Source organism: Mastomys coucha, unplaced genomic scaffold (assembly GCF_008632895.1).
Source record: "Mastomys coucha isolate ucsf_1 unplaced genomic scaffold, UCSF_Mcou_1 pScaffold17, whole genome shotgun sequence".
Lineage (NCBI taxonomy): Eukaryota > Metazoa > Chordata > Mammalia > Rodentia > Muridae > Mastomys > Mastomys coucha.
The window spans coordinates 18618504-18629993 of NW_022196899.1; the positions used below are offsets into that span (position 1 = coordinate 18618504).

An 11490-nucleotide genomic window follows, 5' to 3' on the forward strand; every position below is an offset into this window, starting at 1 on the left:
TTAGAGTTCTTATGACTAGATTTGTAAGACTGGCTTTCACTGTGCAGCCCAGGCTGGCCACTCTCATTTTTCCTTTCTCAGAATTTCTAGTATGCTGGAATTCCTGCGATGTCTCACCGTGTCTGGCTCTGGTTTTAGAATTAACTGTGATTTTATGCTATTGTTTAGAGGTTTTGAGTTTATAAGAATTATCTCAGGAAGCATTAGTTTTGATGTCCAGTTATTCTCAGTGTTATCCATGAGATAGAATCTTCCAGGCAGTTTCCAACTACAGGCCCATAAACTGATGTCTTGGGCTCACACTGGAGACGTGAGGGACTAAGGGACATTTGGAACAGTCAGTTCTGTGGATGTGACCCACTACCTCTTACCTGAGGTTTTGGATATGCTCATCCATTTTGGTCAAGCCACCTCTCTTTCATTCTGTAGGAACAATGGGCCATCTCCTGACACTGATGTTCTGGCTTTAGGGAAACGTCATGGTTCCTTTATTATCCGACCTGTAGGCATCACAGCACCCATAGCCATCTGTAACTGTGTGGTCACCTCATCTATGAACCACTGTGGAACTTTTCCAAATAGGCTTAGCATCCCCAGGATGAGAGCACCCAACCTCGGTTTCCTTCATAGTAGTCTCCCTCTGCACTGGGCCTTGGACAGATGCTCAAAATCTTCCTTCAAATTATGAAGTACTTGAAGATTAGTTCTAAGCCTTTCCATTCACATTGATTTATGTTGTATCTGTTAAGTCTTTCTATGACCAGGCTAGGAAAGGTAGTTTGCGAATGGACCTAACATAATTTAAACCCGTGCTGTTTTGTAATAAAAATCGAAAAAGGAAATTAATAAATGTTACACTAATATATATGGATCAAAATTTAATCAAATTGTAAAAATATTGTGTAACATGTTACTAGGTATCCCTATTTGTACAAAGTAAAATTAAGTTGACAAAACATTCTTCCTTATATAACTACATTCAAATTTCAACACATTGTTTCTTTTATTTTTCTTTAAATTTAAAGACTGTTCCTGTATCATTAGAAGGTAAGTTACTTTTCTGACTTTTATTATTTTTTAATTCTTTGAAATTATAGTATATATTTATATATATGTATTCTTTTTCCTTTGCCTTCCTGTAAAATTCTATAGTCTTCCTTTTTCTCTTTCATATATATATATGTATATGTATATATCACCATATATAGTATGTATATACATATACACATATGTATATATATGTATATATACTTTATTTCCTTTGCCTTCTTGTAAAAGTCTATATTCTTCCTTTCTCTCTTTCAGATTCTTGGACTCCTTTTGTATTAATTGTTGATAGATACAACTGCCCAGTACTTTTGCTAGGAGAAGACATTCTGATGAGAGCAACTTAAGGAGAAAAACTTACAAATCCTTTCAAGGTTCCAGTCTCTGAAGACAGGGGAATCACACCCACAGGAGCCTCAGACATCTGGTCATGTCCCATCTACACCCGGAAGCAGAGAATGATAAATGCCTGTGGTCAGCTCGCACTGTCCTTCCCCTGCCAAACCCTCCTTACATGGTTCCCACCTCAGTTATCCTGACCAAAATTATCTCTCAATAATGTACCAGGAGCTAGTATCCCAGGCGATCTTAGATTCTGTCAAGCTGATAGCATCAAACAACACAGCTACACGAGGTTCATAAAATGATGCGTGGCTGTTAGAATGTTGAATGACTGTTTTAAAACTGTGGCTGAACAGTTGCAAAGGCAGAGTTTTTCCACTGGGACCATGCTAAATTACCTTATAATGATGCAAGAACGGTCCTTAATTTTAAAGAAAAATAAAAGAAACAATGTGTTGAAATTTGAATGTAGTTAAATAAGGAAGAATGTTTTGTCAATCCAACTTTACATAGTAGAAATAGGGATAGCTAGTTGTATGTTCAATAATATTTTTACAATCTGATTAAATTTTGATGCATATATATTAGTGTATCATTTATTAATTTCCTTTTGCTATTTTTATTACAAAATGAAATTGGGGTTGGTAAGCAAGTAGAAATGAAAGAGAATAACATCAGGTAGGAGAGATGGGGTACTAGTTCAGTTTTTGCTCTTTCATTCTCTGTTTCTCTTCAAATATATGCTTATTTTATTAGTCAATACAGAAAAGAATTATTACAGATGATCTGAATGTTCAAATGCACTTCCTACTTTACTTCTTTGTTAAATAACTGAATGTAATACAATTATCATAAAAGGTGCAAGAGGCCACCAAGAGCTCCTTCCTCGGATTTTTCGATAACAAAAGAGAAAATTTCCAATCTGAATGTCATATATACTGTGAACTTCTTTTCAGTTTCTGTTTGCTTCCTGGGAACAAAGGACTGAATTGCAGTTGCACTCTGAGGTCACTCGAAATCACTCCCCAACATCTCTATTGTAGCCTGGAGGACTGTGAGGAAGCCATCTGAGTTGGGGTTTAGAAGTCAAGGATAAACATATCCATCTTTTGCATAACAATTTTTTCTTTGTTTTTTATTTTTCTTGAACAGGAAAGCTCTTACACAGGGTTTCTATTAGTTTAGAAAAACACAAAAAGTTGTCAAGTGTTTTTTTTTTTTTTAACCAGTGGTAGCCATAGAATGTTTTTGTTTTGGAAAAGGCATGTTAATTAAACTGAAAACAAATTCATGTAGATAAAACCAAAAGACATTGGTGTGGATATAGCTTCTGCCTAGTGTAACAAGGTAAGGCTCATCTTACGGACCGATGTGGGAACCGCTGCCCGCAGCAGAGTAATGGCACGGAAGGGTCATTTATGGTGAGGTGCAGCCTTCGTTCTGTCCTGTTGAAAACACTTCCATGCTGCTTTGGCGACTTGCCGAAAATTTCTCTTTTAGACATTTTTCATAAATTTCACTTAAATACAAAGTTATGTTTTGCTAAAAATAACCTTAGGACAAGCATGTTTATATCACACAGAACCAAGTTCTCAATGTCATAAAATGTGTGGGCCTCACCAAAATGCTCAATAAATTGAAACTTTTAAGAGTGCATCCTTATTTATTTACTTATTTATTTATTTATTTATAAAAGATTTATTTGTTTTCTGTTTTTGTATGTAGGCGTTTGAATGTATGTGCACCAAGGGCAAGCAGTACCCACATGGACCAGAAGAGGGCATCAGTCCCCTGGAACTAGGACCTTAACCCACGTCCTCTGTGAGAGGAGTAAGTGTTCTTAATTGAAGGGCCGTATCTCAAGCTCCAAAAGACACACTTTTTGTTATTGTTGTTCACACTTTCAGTTTGTTCATGTGGTTTGTGTACCAAAATTCTTTGAAAAAAACTTGTGTGTCTGAGCTTGAAATAATTAAGATATTACTTTGTTTAGGATTCACTTAATGTTACTGTGCCTATAGGTAACAAGTTTGCACAGAGAAAAGCAAATTATCTGCAAAGTTGTATACATTTGCAAATGAAAGCAGTAGAATGAACGAGCACTATGTTTGGGTAAGGTTGGAATTTTCCTGATAGTTTATTTTCTGCATTTTCATGAGGTGGTAACAGCTGCATTTATTTATTTATTTATTTATTTATCTGTTTGTTTATTTTATTTTTATTAAGATGGGTATTGAGTCAAGATCCTCACTTGTTTTATGATACAGTTGCTATCAAAAGCCATTAATTGAATTATGGCTGTATGTACCTCTGTTCAAACTCTTTATTTGTGGGAACTTAAATATATAATGACTGATAAGTGCTCATTCTATCTTTTGTACAGAAGCAAATACTGCAAAGAAAAACAAACCAGTAGGAAAAAGAGTCTGACTTTGACAGCATCAACTATCTTTAATGGTTTCAGAAAGACAATAGAATCAACCATGCTTCCTGACAGAAATGTGATTAAATTGACATACCTGACAGGAATTTCCTGTTTATATCAGATTTCCATATATCTTGACTAAAATGGAAAAAAATGTAGGGAAATATAACCTTTTTCACAAAAATATTGAGAATGTTAATGTTTAAAATATGAATTAGTGCAACTATTATTGAAAACAATGTGAAATATCTTCAAAAATGTAATTGGGTATAAATCCAAAGGAAATTAACTCAATCTGCTGAAAAGATGTTGTTTTTCTATTGTGTTTATTACAATTGTACTCACAATAGCCAAGAAATATATACAGCTAACCTGTGTCTACCAAGCTGGGAATGGTAAAGAAAATATGATTCATGTGGGTAATAGAGTGCTTCAGTTATTATTCATGATATAATGTCTCAGATGGCACAGAAATTATTTTGGCAGAAGTAAACAGTAGAGATAGACAGAGAAAATACGGCATGTCTCACCCATTTGTGAAACATAAAAGAATTGATCTCATGAAACCTAAGAGTGGAATGCTGGTTATCAGAGAGAGCCTTGGGAGAGTCAACCGGAAGGGGAAAATGGGGACTCATCTGCAAATCCCGAGGCATTTTTAGATGGAGTAAGATAGTGTTGCTGTGATTCCTATATAATGAAGTGACTATACATAAGAAATATCAAAAGTTAGAAGGGACTTTTAATGTTTTAATCATCTATGATGATTATTTGAGGAGACACAATCTAATTTAAAACATGAAAAATAGCATCATATGGTCCCCCATGAACATGATAATTTTTATGAATCACTTAAACATGAATACACACACATACACACACACACACACACACACACACTTATATAATAAGGCAAATACTTCTCCATCTTGTCTTAGCTAAAGCCATCTTGGTTTCTACCTCATTCCCCTAAAGTCCTATGCCAAAGCACCCAACTCTGTTGTAGAAACTGAGGGTTGAAAAGCCCCAGCTGACTTTATTCTTGGCTCCTGTTAAACTGCTGGCTTGCTTATTTCCCACAGCAACTGCCAACCAGCATGTAGGTTCTCTGTGTTCTTGGTCTTTAAACTCCCTGTAGTTTGCACATGGGGCTGCTCTGGGAGAAATGGTTCTCTCCAGGCACCAAGAGAGAGAAAAACACCAAGAGGTCACACTTATGTCACAGTTACTGGATTTTTGCTTGCAATTTCTTCTCAGTGAAAGGACCTCCAAGTCGGCGCAGACAAGACATTCCAAGATCAAGTTCTCAGCACAAAGGAGATTTATTTGTTCTAGAGGGACAAAGGCCAGGGAAAAAGAGACAAAGACAGGAGATGGGGGTGCGGGAGAACAAAGGGGAAGGGATATTTTTCCTGGAGGAAAAAAGGACTGCCTCTGGATAGAGAGGAGACAGACATGCCCATAGGCCAATGGCATTTTGTAAAGGAAAGGGGGAAACCGGTGTTAGCATGAGGTGCTTGATTTTGATTGGGCATGTAAATTAAGGTTGGCACGGGAGGTTTTTGATTGCTGTACTTCAACACTTCAATGCCTTGATAGTTAGATCTTAGTGGTCAGCATCAGCTGGAGGAACTGGACAAATAATGGAATAAATCTTGATGGCTAGGAATCTAACCTAAGGGTTTATAGCAAGGCAGAAGGACTGTGTATAGGGCCAAGCCTGCCAGAGCCATGTTTTCCATTTCTGGGCCTGCTAGAGACTCTTCACTCAGTGCCAATAGGAACTAATAGAGAACTCATATTTTCTACTTAGATGACATTTTAGAAAAATGTAGAGAAGTGACAGAGGTCATACCAACTATGTGAGAAGCTCCATCTTTTACGCTGAGGCACAGGAGCTCCATATCCTGTGTGATTTCATCGTGGAAACCTGACAGGGGTGACAAGGGAGGAAAAAAGAAGACTTATGCAGACAGGTATACAAAAGCCGAGGTCAGGAACTATTCTCTTTCTAACGGAGCCTAGCCAATTGCCCAGCCTCCTGGAACTTTGGGCATCTATCAGGAACAGCACAGGGGAAGAGTCGGCTAGTCTACACTAGTCTACACAGGGGATCTCTATGGGGGAGCAGTCTTAGGCTGTCAACATTGAGGAGATAGCTGCAGCTACCACTTTTCACACACACACACACACACACACACACACGCATGTGCGCACATTACTTTGTAAAGACATGGGTTTGTATACATTGTCAATCTTTGCAGTTGAATCAGAGGAAGTATGCATGATGCATACTGGGAAGGATTTGCCAGTTTCCTGCGGCTCCTAGGATTGGTTCCTGACATGGCTGTGCCCAAGTCAGAAATGCACATCCACTCGAGACTTTATTCACTCTTTTCACAATTGACTCAAGGCTTCTGCAGCTTCCCACACAAGAGACTTCATAATATTGTTTTAAATTATTACACAGAAAAAATGCTACTCTCTAGAACTTACACTCCACAAGCTTACATCTGAGTAAGGGCTTAGACGGTTTCACATGGCTTTTCTCTTCCTGAGAAAGGACTATTTATGCTTTATAATGTCTTAGGGAAGAATACAAAAATATTAACAATATGAAAGCTTATAACTTCAGGGGGGAAGTTTATGGAATCTGTGTTGCTATGGAAATTGGCCTCAGGGAAGACAACATAGAGCTATGAAATCCTAGCTATGAAAAAAATCAAAGTGGATTAAACAGTAGCTAGTGGGTGCTAAGAAGCATAGAATATTTTGTTTTTGAAAATAAGACAAGTTCAAAGATGTTTTGAATACTAAGAAGAAAACATTGGGAGTGAGAAAATGTCTGACATAAGGGACATTTGGGCAAACAGGGAAACTCACTCATCGCTTCTAGTGAGATAACATGTCCTCATGCTAAAGGAAGGAATTTTACTTCAGAAACAAGATCCAGAAATCATGAGAATCAAATTGAAATACCGAAAGTCTGAAATGAAAAGCAAAAGTTTGGAATTTCTACCTTTCACACACCATACCAACTCATGAATTTTGAATTGTAACTTGAGTAGATCTCAAGAGATTGGATATTTGAAGCGGGGTTCAAATAATTTTCCTGGTTGAATCAATTTTATAAAATGTTGAAAGTCTAACACACACACAAACACATATATACTCACACACATATCATACATATATTTATGTGTATACATATATATTTGAACAAATCAAAGGCCCTGCTCCTTGCATTTTCATAGTGAGCAAACCCTGAGCATTGCTGCTCAGGTGGGAAGACAGTGTGTGAAAGAAGCCTTGTGTCCCTCCTCGCCCTCTTCTACTTACAGACATCTCCAAGGGTGCTTTATCCTATGTGAGAGGTTCTCATGTTGGGAATTTTGCAAACTATAGATAATCTGGATTTATCCTTTTACCCTGGCTTAATAAGCATCAGTTTTGAGTTTTGTTGTATGGTAGGTAAATTTTTGCCCCTCTCATTGCTTTATAGTATTTCACTATGTGTAAATGCTCTTAAAGTGTTGACGCATTTTCTGCTACATGAGCATTTGTTTGGTCTCCATTCAAAGAACTGCAGATTATCATAAACATTCTTAGTCCTGCTTTTTGGTTTACCACACTAACACATTTCTGTTGTATGTACATTTGAAAATTGAAATGTTTTTTTTAACTGCCAAAATTTGTTGCTACATTTTCCTAGCATGGAGAAACAGTGACATCTACTGTGTGCAGCATGAATTTCATCATTTCTTTCTCTGAAAACATTAAGGAAGTCTTAAAGGCCTACAATTCTACAAGAATTTATATAGAGAGCACTTACAACTCCTGTTGTGATTATTAAAATAAAACTCTATTCACCTTGCACAGTTAAAGAGTACTAAATTTCTAAACTTTCCTAAAATAATGGATGTAACTGAGTAATTAGGAAGATTAATACATTACAGAAAATGCTATTTTAATGTGTGCTAATGACACTATTTAAATTCAAATTAATACTTTTACAGCTGCCACATGGTGGGAGACCTTCATGATTTGTAAACTACCGAGTTTGCTTTCTAAATTAAACTGATAAAGACTGAAGAAAAGGAAAACTCATACATATAACTGCGACATCTACATGTTAAGAAGATTAATGAAAACAAAGGAGCTACAGACAATTGGAATCCTATAAAACTCGACAGAGGAAATCCTGTGTCTTTTGTCACTTTTCTGTGTACCTTGAGAGATAAACATCTTCTCTGAGATTTCTTATTAATAAGGAAGTATTTTTTGTGCAAGTTACAATTTCATTTCTGTGTGAGATCGTTTGCTAAAAATAGACAGGTGGCTCTGGTAGATGTGGCATATAACATGACATTAGAACTCATGCCTGGAATTACAGAACTCAGCCTTCTTTTTTGACATCAAGTAGTTCATGAATTGTTACACAAACTTAAACTCTTCAACATTTGTTTAAAAATATCTATTATAGACTTTATCTTTGCAAAATCTGAGCTACTTATATCTCTGAAAGAAATTTCTCCTCTTTGAGTCCTCTCTCCCTTCCCTCCCTATCCTCTTTCCTTCCTTCCTTCTTTCCTCCCTCCTTCCCTCCCTCCCTCCCTTCCTTCCTCCCTTCCTTCCTTCCTTACAATTTCTTGTATCTGTTTCCCTCTAGTATGGGATAAACCTGAGGAAAATTAACTGTGGACAACTGGTCAAGAGAGATGTTGAAGACACGTGGGTATGACTGTTGCATAAAAACAACAGAAACAGTGGCAGCCTTTCTAAGAATCCCTTGCTTCTACTTCTGGGTTAGTCGGGCACTGTCAGAGCCTCTCAGGAGATAGCTATATCAGGCTCCTGTCAGCCAGCATTTGCTGGCATCCACAATAGTGTCTGGGTTTGTTGACTGAATATGGGAAGGATTCCCAGGTGGGGAAGTCTCTGAATTGTTCTTCCTTCAGTTTCTGCTCCATACTTTGTCTCTGCCACTCCTTCCATGGGTATTTTCTTCCCCCCTTCTAAGAAGGATCGAAGTATCCACATATTGGTCTTACTTCTTTTTGAATTTCTTGTGGTTTGTGAATTGTATCTTGGGTATTCCAAGCTTCTGGGCTAATATCAACTTATCAGTGAGTTCATACCATGTGTGTTCTTTTGTGATTGGGTTACCTCACACAGGATGATATTCTCCAGATCCATCCATTTCCCTAAGAATTTCATAAATTCATTGATAACAAAAATATGAATTAACTAGTATCCTCAGAGCTCCCAGGGACTAAACCACCAACCAAAGAGTACACATGGTGGGACTCATGCCTCCAGCTGCATATGTATCAGAGGATGGCCTATTTGGTCATCAATGGGAGGAGAGGCCCTTGGTCCTATGAAGGTTATATGCCCCAGTATAGGGGAATGCCAGGGCCAGGAAGCAGGAGAGGGTGGGTTGGTGAGCAGGGGGAGGGGGGCGGGAACAGGGTTGGTTTTTTGTTTGGTTTTTTGTTTGTTTGGTTGGTTGGTTGGGTTTTTTTTTTTCAGAGGGGAAACCTGTGCCAGGGCATGGTGGAAAGCACTCTACTAGTATGCATGAAGGAATAATTGAGATGGAGTTCACAGAAAAAAATGCAGAAAAAGCTTCTTAGCATTATGTAAAAGGATTATGGTCATATCAGGAGAACTAGAATGAGCAAGACAAAGAAAGCACTCAGGCCAAGCTGAGGGAAAAGCACTGGTTGTTTCTTGTTATTATATTCATTCTGAGACAAAGTTTCAGTCTATAGCTCATACTGGCCAAGACCTCATTGTGTGGCTCAGTCTAGATTTGAACTCATGATCAGTTACTATTAATAAAATAAATTGAAAAAAAAGAAAACTGCGTATCTTCTTTTTAAAATGAGTGAGATTAAAAATATTATGCCATATATGTATGGGCTGGGACCGGGCTCTGTAACTGCATCTTGACCAGTTGTGATTTTCGGTAATGATCCCTGTCTGCTGTCAAGAGAAGCTTATGAGAAATATCTGAGATAAAATAAAAGAGTTATTGCTAATGATTATAAAAAGAGACTTTGTGGTTGACAAAAATCCTCAGCAGTAAAGTTGGATACAGAGCAAGCCTGAGAGGTGACTGTTCTAGCTACCTTTGTAAAGGTGAAAGGAGAAATATGACCACCTGTGATCCATAGGTGCAGATGCCAGGACCAACACATCATAACACACACGCGCACACATGTGCTAACACATGTACAGTTCACACCCACATGTGTGCTCACATATATGCACAAATAACATATTTAAAAGAAAATGTAGTGTAGTATTGTGAATGGCATGGGCTCAAACATTTGGGGAACAATCTACAATTATTAAATATGAAAGTTTAAGCAGGTTATTATAATTTTGGAAAAAATTAATGAGGCTATTGAAAAACCACTGTAATTCCATTTAAAATAATCAAACTGAAGTCTAGTAGAGCCAATGATGTCCTATTTCAGGGTAACTCCATTTTTAACTATTTATGTATATATACATATATACACATATATTCTAAGTACACACATATGTGCACCTACACATAAGATGTATAGATGTACATATGTATTTATATGTATATCCATATATACATGTACATATATAAAGTTCCAGGGGACCTAGCCCTGTCTTCTGCCTCCATGGACACCTGCATGCTTACGATGCACATACATATACGGGGCATGCATGCATACACATAAACAATAAGTAAATATCTGAGGAAACTCTCAAAATAATTTTGGTTTATATTTTTTAAAAAGAGCACAGGATTTAGTCCCCTATTAGTAACAATCAAAAATTTGTGTGAGAATGTTAAACCAAATTTTTTTCAGGATAACAAAAGTGAAATGGAAAATGGAACAATTTAAACCTTGAAAGAAAGGAAATTGTGTAGACTTTAAAAACTCCATACTCTGAACCCTAAACAGCCCGGTCTCCAATCTATTTCCCGTATACTCCATGAGAGACTCCTGTTGGCTTTGCAGAAAATCCAAGAATGATTGCTGTTGAAAGCCGACGTGTGGACAGAGACTCTCATCAATTGTTTTTACTTCTCCCCTTAGGAATGAATCCTATGCAGCTTATTGCCCACACTCTGAAAATAGTTGTTGCCTATAAATTTCTATTTCCTTCGACAGAAGAAAGTACTTCTAGACTAGCTTATTCCCTCATGGACATCAGAGGAAGTCTCACCTAGAATTCCAGCTCTAACAGGATATGTCTTTAAAATGAAAGCCACATAATATATTTTAGAAAAATGGAAGCCAAAATAATTGTTGGTGGAAGAATTTGGCACAAAACACGCTAATGAGAAGCCTTCAACCCTGCCCCATACACATTAAAAAAAAAAAGAAGACGTTATATATAGTAACTATCTGTAAATATAAAATGTCTCTAAAAATTTTCTTAGACTCAAGTCATAGATTACATAAACAAAACTGGAAACAACATATTGTGATGTCTGAAATGTTTAGAAAATCACAGAGGAATAGGCCAAAAGTAAACATCCACAGTGAAAATAGTGATGCCCTTTACTATTTCAACAGAGAACAGAAGAGATGGTGTCAGAAAGGAAGCATTATGTTAACTCCAATAGAAGACAAAGAACAGAAGGGAGAGAGAGAGAGAGGGAGGGGGAGGGAAGGAAGGAAGGA

At 37.2% G+C, this 11490-nt stretch overlaps 1 long non-coding RNA gene across 2 annotated transcripts; it reads left to right on the forward strand.

Moving 5' to 3' along the window:
- Window positions 1-1338: 1338 nt before the first annotated feature.
- On the forward strand, window positions 1339-7937 carry LOC116094760. Of its 2 annotated transcripts, none has more exons than XR_004120299.1 (3): window positions 1339-1521; window positions 3115-3219; window positions 7831-7937. It is a non-coding gene; the product is annotated as an uncharacterized LOC116094760 (long non-coding RNA). The 2 variants fall into 2 exon arrangements; XR_004120298.1 differs by lacking the exon at window positions 7831-7937 and adding an exon at window positions 7527-7640.
- Window positions 7938-11490: the final 3553 nt, after the last annotated feature.